Raw genomic sequence first — 10,961 nt, 5'->3', positions numbered from 1 at the left:
AATATAAATTTTGAATTATATTCAAGAAATCACCAAAAACAATCACCTCAATTCTCTCATTCACAATTTGCTTCAAACCTTAATATAAGGCACATGCTTAAGCAATATTGTTGAATTTATGACCTAAACCCCAAACAAAACTATGTTCTTCTTGATTATCAAGACAAAAAATTACCCATATATATATATATATATATATATATATATATATATATATATATATATATATCGCTCTGGTTTTATTACATCTCAACAATACAGCATAATACCCAATAGGGTCTTAACGAGTTTCTCGTTTACAATTTTCAATACAGCGTACTACCCAATAGGGTATAACGAGTTTCTAGTTTACAAGTTTCAATACAGCATACTACCCTTTACAATTTTAAGAACGAACAAATGTGTTAGCGTAGTTTAAAGAATTTACAAATTGGTTTGGAAAATAATGGAAATTTTGATAAAATTATTATAAAATAAAATTAGAATTAACAGTAATTTATTAAAAATTTTAATTTAATTTTTATTTTTTGATGCTTCATAGACTGCATATACCTCAGTAGTTTGGAAAAAATTGTTGGTGTGGGAATTCAAAGTGAGTTATCCCAACTTATGCTTCTGAAACTCTTGGATTGCAATTATAGTACCTCTCAGACAAATACTTTGCCATAAAATATTTCTCAAAATTTTTGAGAATTTGACTTTTATAATTTTAAGAATTTGAATTTTATAATTTTAGGTGCTCAATAATAGTTTTTGAGAGTGCTCAATATATTTCTGATTTTTTTTTTTTTTAACCAAACTCGCCAAAAATCTACCATGAAGTTGAATTTGTGGCATAAAATGTGTTAAATAGTATTAGCGTGTTAACCAGGAAATGTTTTAGATCCAATTAGATCTTGAAGAGATATTTTATTGAGTTATTTAGATAGTAATTAAAACGAGCGGAACTGTCAGGCATCACCAATGCATATAAACGAGTGAAACGCATCACCGATGCATATTTATTAGATGGTAATTGAAACGAGTAAAACTGTCAGGCATCACCGATGCATATTTATTAGATAGTAATTGAAACGAGTAAAACTGGGCAACTCCTATTTTCCATCCCTGCGGTCTGACTAGGGGAATAGGAGTTGCCTTGCTACAAACATGTTAAAGTTGTTAGCAAAGTTAATTTTGAAAGAAATATAAATGCAAGGCAATCTTTATTCTTCTCGCATGTCAGAAGGCATTTATATTTTAATAGAGGTGAAAATAGAAGTTGCATCACCAATGCAATTCATTACAGGAATTAATGTAAAACGAAGCAGGAATTAAACGAAGCGATAGCGACACCACAGACAATCCTAAAAGAAGAATCCAGTCCGTGGTACAATGGATTCTAAAATCCCACATGGACAGAAAATGGTTGATCTCATTTCCGAAGGAGAAAGGCTCCAACTTGATCATTTCGATTGTGCACGTAATCCTGGCATTTGGCAGCCGCCATCTTTTCAATCGTCAGGAAGAATTCATCGGTTAAAACATCGGAAGCCAAGTGAGTCCTCACAACATTCTCGAACGCTGCCCTGTACATGTTGGTTACCATCCTCCCGAACATCTTCTCATCGCCTTTTCTCACCTCTGAAATTGGATGCAAAGGCAACCCACCAAACAACTTTACTCCCTCCACAATCTCAAACGAATTCTCCATCTTCACTATGCTCTCCAACTCCTCCACATTTGGGAGAATACCGGAAGGTTGAACGACTCCATTTTCTCCTTCTCAATCTTTCCCTGCACCTCATAAATCCATATTAATATATTGATATCGACACAGAGAGTTGCAGTGGATTCAACATAAGGAGAAGTATATATTACCTGTTTGATAAGCTCTTCAAACGCAGCTTGCATGTGATGAGAAATGTGTCCTATTGCGCTTTGCTCTTTTATGTCCGCGGAACTACGACCTGCTAGACATATGAACATGCATCCGCCAGGTACCATCTCCTCTGCCCGTGCTGCTAGAAATGCACAAAAATCTTTGCGAAATTGGGAGAGATAAGCAGCACCCACTTCATCTCTGGATATATAAATTGCTTCTCCATTCCAAGCTGGAGAATTTCTATCTACAACGCTATTCGGAACCTGCAAATGTCATTTTAATTCAGTTATTATGCATCTCGCATAAGATACTGAAGAAATGTAAAAGAACGATGAAATGGCTATCGGTTTATATGAAGCAACAACAGGTTTATATGAAGCAACAACATTTGTAAATCGGCTTATATGAAGCAACAACAGGTTTATATGAAGCAACAACATTTGTAAATAGGCTTATATGAAGCAACATCTAAATTTGTAAATCTAAGACAAGTTAGAAATGAAAATCTCGAAGAAAAATAATATTGATTATTTGTTTGTTTTAGGATTTTTGATGATGGTAGAGTGTCTATTTAAAATGTTGAATAGATGCATAAAATATTGGAAAAAATAGAAAAGAATCATAAAATAACTATCAATTTGTACGAAACAATTACATTTATAAATCGACTTATATAAAGCAAAATACTGATGATGATGAGAGGAATGTCTACCCTAAATGATGTTAGACATTGACACCAATTTATTATTGGTTTACCATTCAAAATTCTATAAATTCTCCTGGCATTAGATATAAATACTGTCTTAAACTTTACATAGTCATTCAAGATTTAATTTAAAAAACATTTATGTGCTTTCCCCGTGGAAAGGGGCAAGGGAGAAAGATCATTTACCTGCGAAAGCCAGTGAAGGCTGCTAGAAGAGTGACAGAAATGGAGGCTTTTCAGTGGGAAAAGTCTCTTGTAAAACGATCCGCAGACCGCTGCTGCGGAGTAAGATCTCGTTGACGGAGGCTCAGTAAAACCACGCTCAGCTTCATCCTTTTTGTGGGCATGATCTGCTGATTGTTCATGTGGAGGCAGCGAGCGAAGGAGCGAGTTAAAATCGTTGGAAGGAAGATCAGCGAAGTAAACCTGAAATTCTGGCAGCTTCACAGAATGAGAAGTACACGTTGTTTGGACGGCTCGAACGATGGTGTCCGCCACTAGAAGAGTGTTAATTCCCGTTGCACACCCAAAATCTGCAATGCGAAATACACCATTTTCTCCTTTCAAGGTATCAAGTCTGAGATGCTGGGAAATTTCACGCTCCAGAATAGGTTTTATCACTTGTATCATTTTCAACTGCGTACATCTCAAAACAATAAAATAACGTCGACAAAATTTATTGCTGTAAACAGAATCCAAATTCAAATAGCGTTAGAGTTGTTTTTAGTGTGATTTTTTGGATTTTCTGAGGCTAGAATCCAATCTAGAAATTTTGATTTGTGTTCTTTAAACTAGTTTTTTTATTATATATTAAGATTCAACGCCCGGAACCTGAAAACTTTGAAGGCATTTCTATTGTGCAGAATTACCTATCAGATTTCAAAAATTTCTTGCCAGATTTTGAAAAAACTAAACCAGAAAAAACAATAATTTAAAAAAAAAAATCACCTAGAAAAACTCTGATATTATGATGTATTATAACGTCTAAGCTATAGTTAAAATGAAATTATTAAATAAAATATAAACCTGTGCAGATAAAGAAACGCGAGCATAGCTGGTCTCTCCATCTCCGCCCTTCATGGCCAGCACATTCTCCATTGATTTCACGCAGTCCATTACTACAAAGCAAATGCAGAGTTCCCAGCCTGATGAAACAGAGCTTATGAAGTTGGTTACAGGGTGTGGGTGAAACTGTGCACGCTTTATTAAGCAAATGAAAATCCCGTCAAAGTTACGTACGATAAACCGTGTGCAGGGCGGCGTTAATGTGCGGCAGAAAATTAAATGCCCCCCGCAGAGTATGTCTCCAACCTCATTCCAACTAGGTAGCCTCGTTCCAAGTAGGTTTCATTCAGTCGCCAATCAAATAAGCCCGCAATCAAATCAAGAGGGGTTGCACGGTGAATCAACGTAAATGAACCATGTCTCTCTTTCTCGCTATGTAATCTAGTGGTTGCAGCAGCCCCCACTAAATAAGAATAGGAACAAGTCAATGTTCTGTATCGTTAAGCTTTGTGTGTTGAGACGGGGATGCATATTGAGGGACGGGGGAGTTTGTTGAACGGGTGGCACATGTTTCTTTCTCTCGGGTCTGTGGGCAGGTTGTACTGTGTGATTGGTGAATGCACCTAACGCTGGGGACAAGATTCTTTCCCCTGGCCGCTCCTTCCGGCCAGCATCATCAGCGGACTAATTCAGATCTCAATCCATCTAGGCTTTTCCGCCTCCAACAACCTCTATTCACTGTGCGATGGCATTTATGACTCTGCCGCAGGGCCGCTTAAACACGGCTTTGTATCTAGAAGGGCAAAGAGCCAACTAATAGGATGTACGATGATTATCAATTCATTTAATAAAACCTCCCTCGATTGTACTAAATGTTCTGCATAACTGCATGGAATCTTTTTTTTCCTGTTTTTTTCAAGGGGTTATTTAATGATTCTGTTGTTTGCAGATTTTGGTAAGAATTTCGCTAAACGAAAGCATAATTTAATAGAAGATATTTAAAAAACAGAAAAAAAAATTAGTTTTGTTGTATTATTTCCGGATTACTCACATCTAGATAATTATCTATTAATTATATATGAGAAAAATAATAGAAATTATTTTATTAATAAATATATTAATTTCCGAATTAGTTACCGGAGAATTCACACTAAGAATTATTTTCTGTCAATTTTTCAAATCCCAACCGGGATCATCATCAGGACAACTTGAATGCTTAATAGAAGAAGAGCTTATTTGAGGGATTAAATAGTAATGAGAGAAAAAGAGATGAATGTCACTCTCAATTTTTTAAAAATAATTTTTGATGAAAAGCTCTGATTAATTTAATTAATTAATTAATTAATTTTTTTATTTTTATTTTTAATAATAATAATAATTATTAATATATTAATTAATAATAATAATAATTAGTATTATAATAATTAATGATAATTAGAATTTATGATATTATATTGATCATAGTTAAGGTTAAAAAGTATTAATTCTAGAAAATTAAATTAATATTTAATATTTATAAATGATTGATATTAATATTTATTATTTAATATTAATTGAAATAATTATTATTATTATCATTAATTATTATTATTAATATAATAATTAGTAATAATAAATATAATGATCATAATAATGTTAAAAATATTAATTTAGGTTAATTTTTAATATTTATTATAATATATGTTGGTATAATTTTTATTTATTTATTTATTAATTTTTATTTTTTTTTAAGAATGGGTTTTAGCTTAGTAAGGAAATTAAATTCATTTTAATTAAGAATTTATATTCTTAGTAATACAAAGCACATCAGATAATTATCTATTAATTGTAATTATATATGAGAAAAATAATAGAAATTATTTTATTAATAAATATATTAATATAAATTCATTTTAATTAAGAATTTATATTCTTAGTAATATAAAGAAAATTCTTAGTAATATAAAAGTCATTTTTTTGATGTATTAATTTCTTATATGTAAAACTAGAAAAAAATGTTTAAAAATTTTAATTTTTAATGATTAATAAAATTATAGTTATATATATATATATATATATATATTGTTAGATCTTAGACTTTTGTGATCTATATTGATAATAAGTTTGTTTTTCTCATTAATTACATTGCACAGATTGGTGGACTTTTCCAACCAACCAACTAATGTGGTGGTTCATCCTCGGGACAAATGGTGAAAAAATTCATCTTCACAAAGGTCAAAAGTTTAAATAGTAGAGAAGCATCCTTTCCCAGAGGATTAGGAATTAGCCCTTAGGAAAAAGTTATTAAGAATTAGTTAAAGAGATATAATATTAAATTATTTATGAACTGTTCAATTATGATTTCAATGTTCTTATGTACAAAATTAGTGTTTATAATGATATAATATAATATAATTCTAAATTAATGGGATAAAATTTTAATTATTAATAATTTATTTCTATTTCTATTTTTGATATTAATGTTAAAGCTAAGTAATAGAAGTATTTATTACTAGTTATAAATTAGAAATCAATAGAATTATATTAATAATGTAATTTTTAATAATAAAATAGAAACTTATATACAACTTATAAAAAGAAGACTCAAACATAGTTATAATAAAATAATTATTTATTAAACTCTCAAGGTCAACAAAAAAAAATAAAAGGAAGCTGGAAAAGAAAAGAAAGAAAAGATCGAATGAAGAAAGTAGAATAGAAGAGAGAGAAATGAACATAGAACACAAAATATGAAAATAGAAAAAAAGAACAATCAATAGGAGAGGGCAGGAATTCAACTCTTGCTTAATTTTCAACCATCATCCCTGTTGAGATTGATAGAATGCTTCTCAATCTCAATGACTTCTCTTAGTTTCCTATGATGGAAATCATCAACCCTGGTGATGACTTGAGTATGCTCAGTGCAAACATGGTGCTTCAATTTCGCGACATGTTCAACTAAGGTTGAGGAATGAGAGCGATTGTGCATAATGTCCATTGCATGTTCTTGGATTCTTTGGTTTATGGAGTGACCAGTCTCACCATTGTAAGGAATCCCACACGAGCACGAAATTGAGTATACCCCTTTCATGTCTTTAGGGTTAACTAGGTCTTTAACGGATCTAAGAGAATTTATAATGGTATTAAGGGGTTTGAAAGTAGCAGTAATTTCATTCCTTTTAAGAACATGAGGGATCTTATCTTTGGTCCCTTGGATGAAGGGAAGCGACACATTGGAAATATGATCATCACAAGCAAGCTTAACACGAGATTCTTTACAAGCTCTTTGGAACGCTCTGAGGCCTTGATGTCTGTTGTAGCCATTATTTTCAAAAACTTTCCTTGTGAGTTTTCTTGCAAAAAACTTGGTGAGAAATGCAACCATCATCCCTCCGAGAGAGGAGAATATCAAGGAAAGGAAGGCGCCCATTAAATTCAACTTCTGTTGTGAATTGGATGGATTCAGATTGGGAATTAAGATGGTTTAGAAACAAATCCAATTTCTAATGACCATGGTGCCAAACAACACAGGTGTCATCAACGAACCTCTTCCATTTCTTAGGGTGGAACTTAGCAGAGGCCAAAGCTTTGGTCTCAAAATCTTCCATGAATAAGTTGGCCACTATGGGGGAAAGGGGAGAACCAGTCGCAACCCCACAAGTTTGTTCAAAGAACTCACCTTGGAAGATGAAACAAGTGGAGGTAAGGCACAAACCTACCAATTTGGCTGTGTCATTGTCAGTTATCTGATCAATGACTTCGATGGCCTCTTCAATAGGGATTTTCATATAAAGGGATACAACATCGAAGCTTACTAACAAATCACTTGGGTCAAGCCTAATATATTTCACCTCAATGATAAACGTGGCAGAGTCTTTGACAAATGACTCAATTCGACCACCAAGAGGTTTGAGCTTTTGAGGTAGGAATTTAGCAAGAAGATAAGAGGGCCCACCTATCGTGTTAACAATAAGTCTTAGGGGATCCCAGTTTTATGGACCTTCGGGAGGCCATAAACTTTGGGAGTAAGAGGATTGCTTTCAATCAGCTTTTTGCTAATAGAATTAAGAGAAATATTAGATTTTATGGTTTGCGCGATTTCTTTAGAAACTAAAACAAGTTTGAATTTGATTAGATCCGAAATTTGCAGGGTTAGGAAGGATTTCGATTTTTTATTTCGCGGGTTATTTTCACTTCACTTGGAATTGGCGAACAACATTTCGAGCGTTCTTTGTGGAGTGACTGATGGTGGTTCTATTGTGAAAACCCTACGTCTGGAGGAGATCGCTAAAAAGAAACAATCTGCAAAGTTTAATAAGATGCAAGGTGTTGATTCTCGTTTCATCGGTGGCGCGTCCTTTTCATCTCCAGCAATGAGTCAACACCAGATCCTTGCTCTTAATTATGGGATCTGCAGCCAAGACTGTGAGGTTGTCTCATCAAGCAGAACGATTGATCTCCATTAACGATGATATACTCATAGATCCTGAGGTCATTTCTCTGCATGAAGACCTCCCTTCTCCTCTTACCTCATCGACCTGTTTTGCTATCTTGTCAGCCTATTTGCCTCTCTCCATTCCTGTTTTCCATTCCCCTCCATCAAGGATAGAGCCCCCTCTGATCCTCAACGGTTCTCTTGTTCTGGTTACTGAGTTTTCCCTCTCATTCTTCAACCCTCCATGTATTTCCTCTAGCCAATCTGGTTTCTATCAGTCGGTCAATCCCCCTCCATCGCAGATTGAACCCCCTCCTGCTCAAATCGACCACTGTGCTCTTGCTTTAATTTCTGATTCCGCCTGCGCATCCTTCATCCCTCCCAACCTTTCCTCTAACCATTCCCAATTTCCCTCAGCGTGCCAATCCTAGCCCAATCCTCCCTCCCTCTCTCTCTGTCATTGCCCTCAATTCGGCTCCCTGAAGAGTTTCTCCTGCGTCCCTTATTAATCATTTCCATTACATCAATTTCGAAGATTCTAACACCTTTAATTTTTGTAATATAAACAGTAACTGATTTTATTTCATATAATAGTAAATACAATAATAACAATTGTAATAGTTTTTATAATAACAATAATAATTCTTCCAACTCTATTTCTAATACAAATTCTAATAATAGCAATATTATTTTTAGTTTTTCTAATAATAACAATACAAATAATAACCTTAATAACTCTAATTTATCCAAAATAATTCCTAATAAAAATAAACGTAATATTATTTTTAATAATAATAATTCCTTATGTCTTTCTAAAAATGTGATTAATCTTTCGAGTATTGATTTAGATTATTTCGCCTAATAATAATAATAATAATTCCTTATGTCTTTCTAAAAATGTGATTAATCTTTCAAGTATTGATTTAGATCATTTTGTTCTTTGCCTCTTAAATAAAGGGCTTAATTTTGCCTTGGCCCCTAGAAAAATTCTAATCAATGACATTATTTGTAACATTGAATTTGAAATTCGTGACTTTCCCGATAATGTCAAGGAGGTTATTCTGCGAGAGTGCGCTATTGTGCTTAGGAATGCTAAGAATCCTAAAAGCAACATTAACAAAAATGAGTTTCTTTCCCTTAAAGACTTAAGGGATAACCCCAACATTGTCATCCCAAAAGCTGATAAAGGAGGGGTCATTGTTATCCTTAATAAGGCTGACTATGTTAACAAAATGATCGACCATCTTCATAAAAGTGGTAGTTACATTAAGCTTAAAAATAATCCCCTTAAAAGAGTTCCCAAAGAAATTGTGAAAGCCATAAAATCTAATATTTCTCTTAATTCTATTAGCAAAAAGTTGATTGAAAGCAATCCTTACCTCCAGAATTTATGGCCTCCCGAAGGTCCATAAACTGGGATCTCCTTGAGAACTATTGTTAACACGATAGGTGGGCCCTTTTATCTTCTTGCTAAATTTCTGGCTCAAAAGCTCAATCCTCTTCTTGGTCGCACTGAGTCATTTGTCAAAGGCTTTACCTCCTTTATCAATGAGGTGAAATATATTAGGTTTGACCCAGGTGATTTGTTAGTAAGCTTCGATGTCGTATCCCTTTATACAAAAATCCCTATTCAAGAGGCCATTGAAGTTATTGATCAGATAGCTGGAAATGACACGACCAAATTGGTAGTCTATGCCTTGCCTCCACTTTTTTCAGCTTCCAAGGTGAGTTCTTTGAACAAACTTGTGGGGTTGCGGCAAGTTCTCCCCTTTCCCCCATAGTGGCCAACTTATTCATGGAAAATTTTGAGACCAAAGCTTTGGCCTCTGCTCCATTCCACCCTAATAAAAGGAAGAGGTTTTTTGATGACAACTGTGTCATTTGGCGTCGTGGTCATGAGAAATTTGGATTTGTTTCTCAACCATCTTAATTCCCAATCTGAATCCATCCAATTCACGATGGAATTTGAGGTTAATGGGTGCCTTCTGTTCCTTGATATTCTCCTCTCCCGGAGGGATGATTGTTCCATTTCTCACCAAGTTTTTCACAAGAAACCTCACACAGAGAGTTTTTGAAAATAATGGCTACATCAGACATCAAAGCCTCAAAGCATTCCGAAGAGCCTGTAAAGAATCTCATGTTAAGCCTGCTTGTGATGATCATATTTCCAATGTGTCGCTTCCCTTCATCCAAGGGACCAAACATAAGATTCTTCATGTTCTTAAAAGGAATAAAATTGCTACTACTTTCAAACCCCTTAATACCATTATAAATTCTCTTAGATCCGTTAAAGACCTAGTTAACCTTAAAGGCATGAAAGGGGTATACTCAATTCCATGCTTGTGTGGGATTCCTTACATTGGTGAGACTGGTCGCTTCATAAACCAAATAATCCAAGAACATGCAACGGGCATTAGGCACAAATTTTCTTGTTCCTCAGCCTTAGTTGAACATGCTGCGAAATCGAAGCACCATGTCTGCATTGAGGATAGTCAGGTCATTGCCATGGTTGATCATTTCCTTTTTTCTATTTACATATTTTTTGTTCTATGTTCATTTCTCTCTCTTATATTCTACTTTCTTCGTTCGATCTTTTCTTTCTTTTCTTCTTTCTTGATTCTTTGTTTCCTTTTCCAGCTTCCTTATTTTTTTATCTTGAGAGTTTAATAAATAATTATTATATTATAACTATGTTTGAGTCTTCTTTTTATAATTTATATATAAGTTTCTATTTTATCATTAATAATTACATTATTAATATAATTCTATTAATTTCTAATTTATAACTAGTAATAAACTCTTCTACTATTTAGCTTTAACATTCATATCTAAAATAAAAAATAAAAATAAAAAAATGATTAATAATTAAAATTTTATCCCATTAATTTAGTATTATATTATATTATATCATATCATTATAAACACTAATTTTGTGCATAAGAATATTGAAATTGTATTTAAACAATTAATAA

General features: G+C 33.4%; 1 pseudogene across 1 annotated transcript; it reads right to left on the bottom strand.

Moving 5' to 3' along the window:
* Positions 1 to 1,030: 1,030 nt before the first annotated feature.
* On the bottom strand, positions 1,031 to 3,728 carry LOC149151566 (indole-3-acetate O-methyltransferase 1-like; annotated as a pseudogene). The gene is made up of 4 exons (XR_016262813.1): positions 3,597 to 3,728; positions 2,757 to 3,206; positions 1,861 to 2,127; positions 1,031 to 1,776 (listed from the first exon to the last, which is right to left on the bottom strand). The product of XR_016262813.1 is annotated as an indole-3-acetate O-methyltransferase 1-like (transcript).
* Positions 3,729 to 10,961: the final 7,233 nt, after the last annotated feature.

This window comes from Pinus tabuliformis, chromosome 9 (assembly GCF_031772625.1).
Source record: "Pinus tabuliformis cultivar Carrire ecotype Pingquan chromosome 9, CPIR1, whole genome shotgun sequence".
NCBI lineage: Eukaryota > Viridiplantae > Streptophyta > Pinopsida > Pinales > Pinaceae > Pinus > Pinus tabuliformis.
This window is presented reverse-complemented; position numbering and strand designations above follow the sequence as displayed.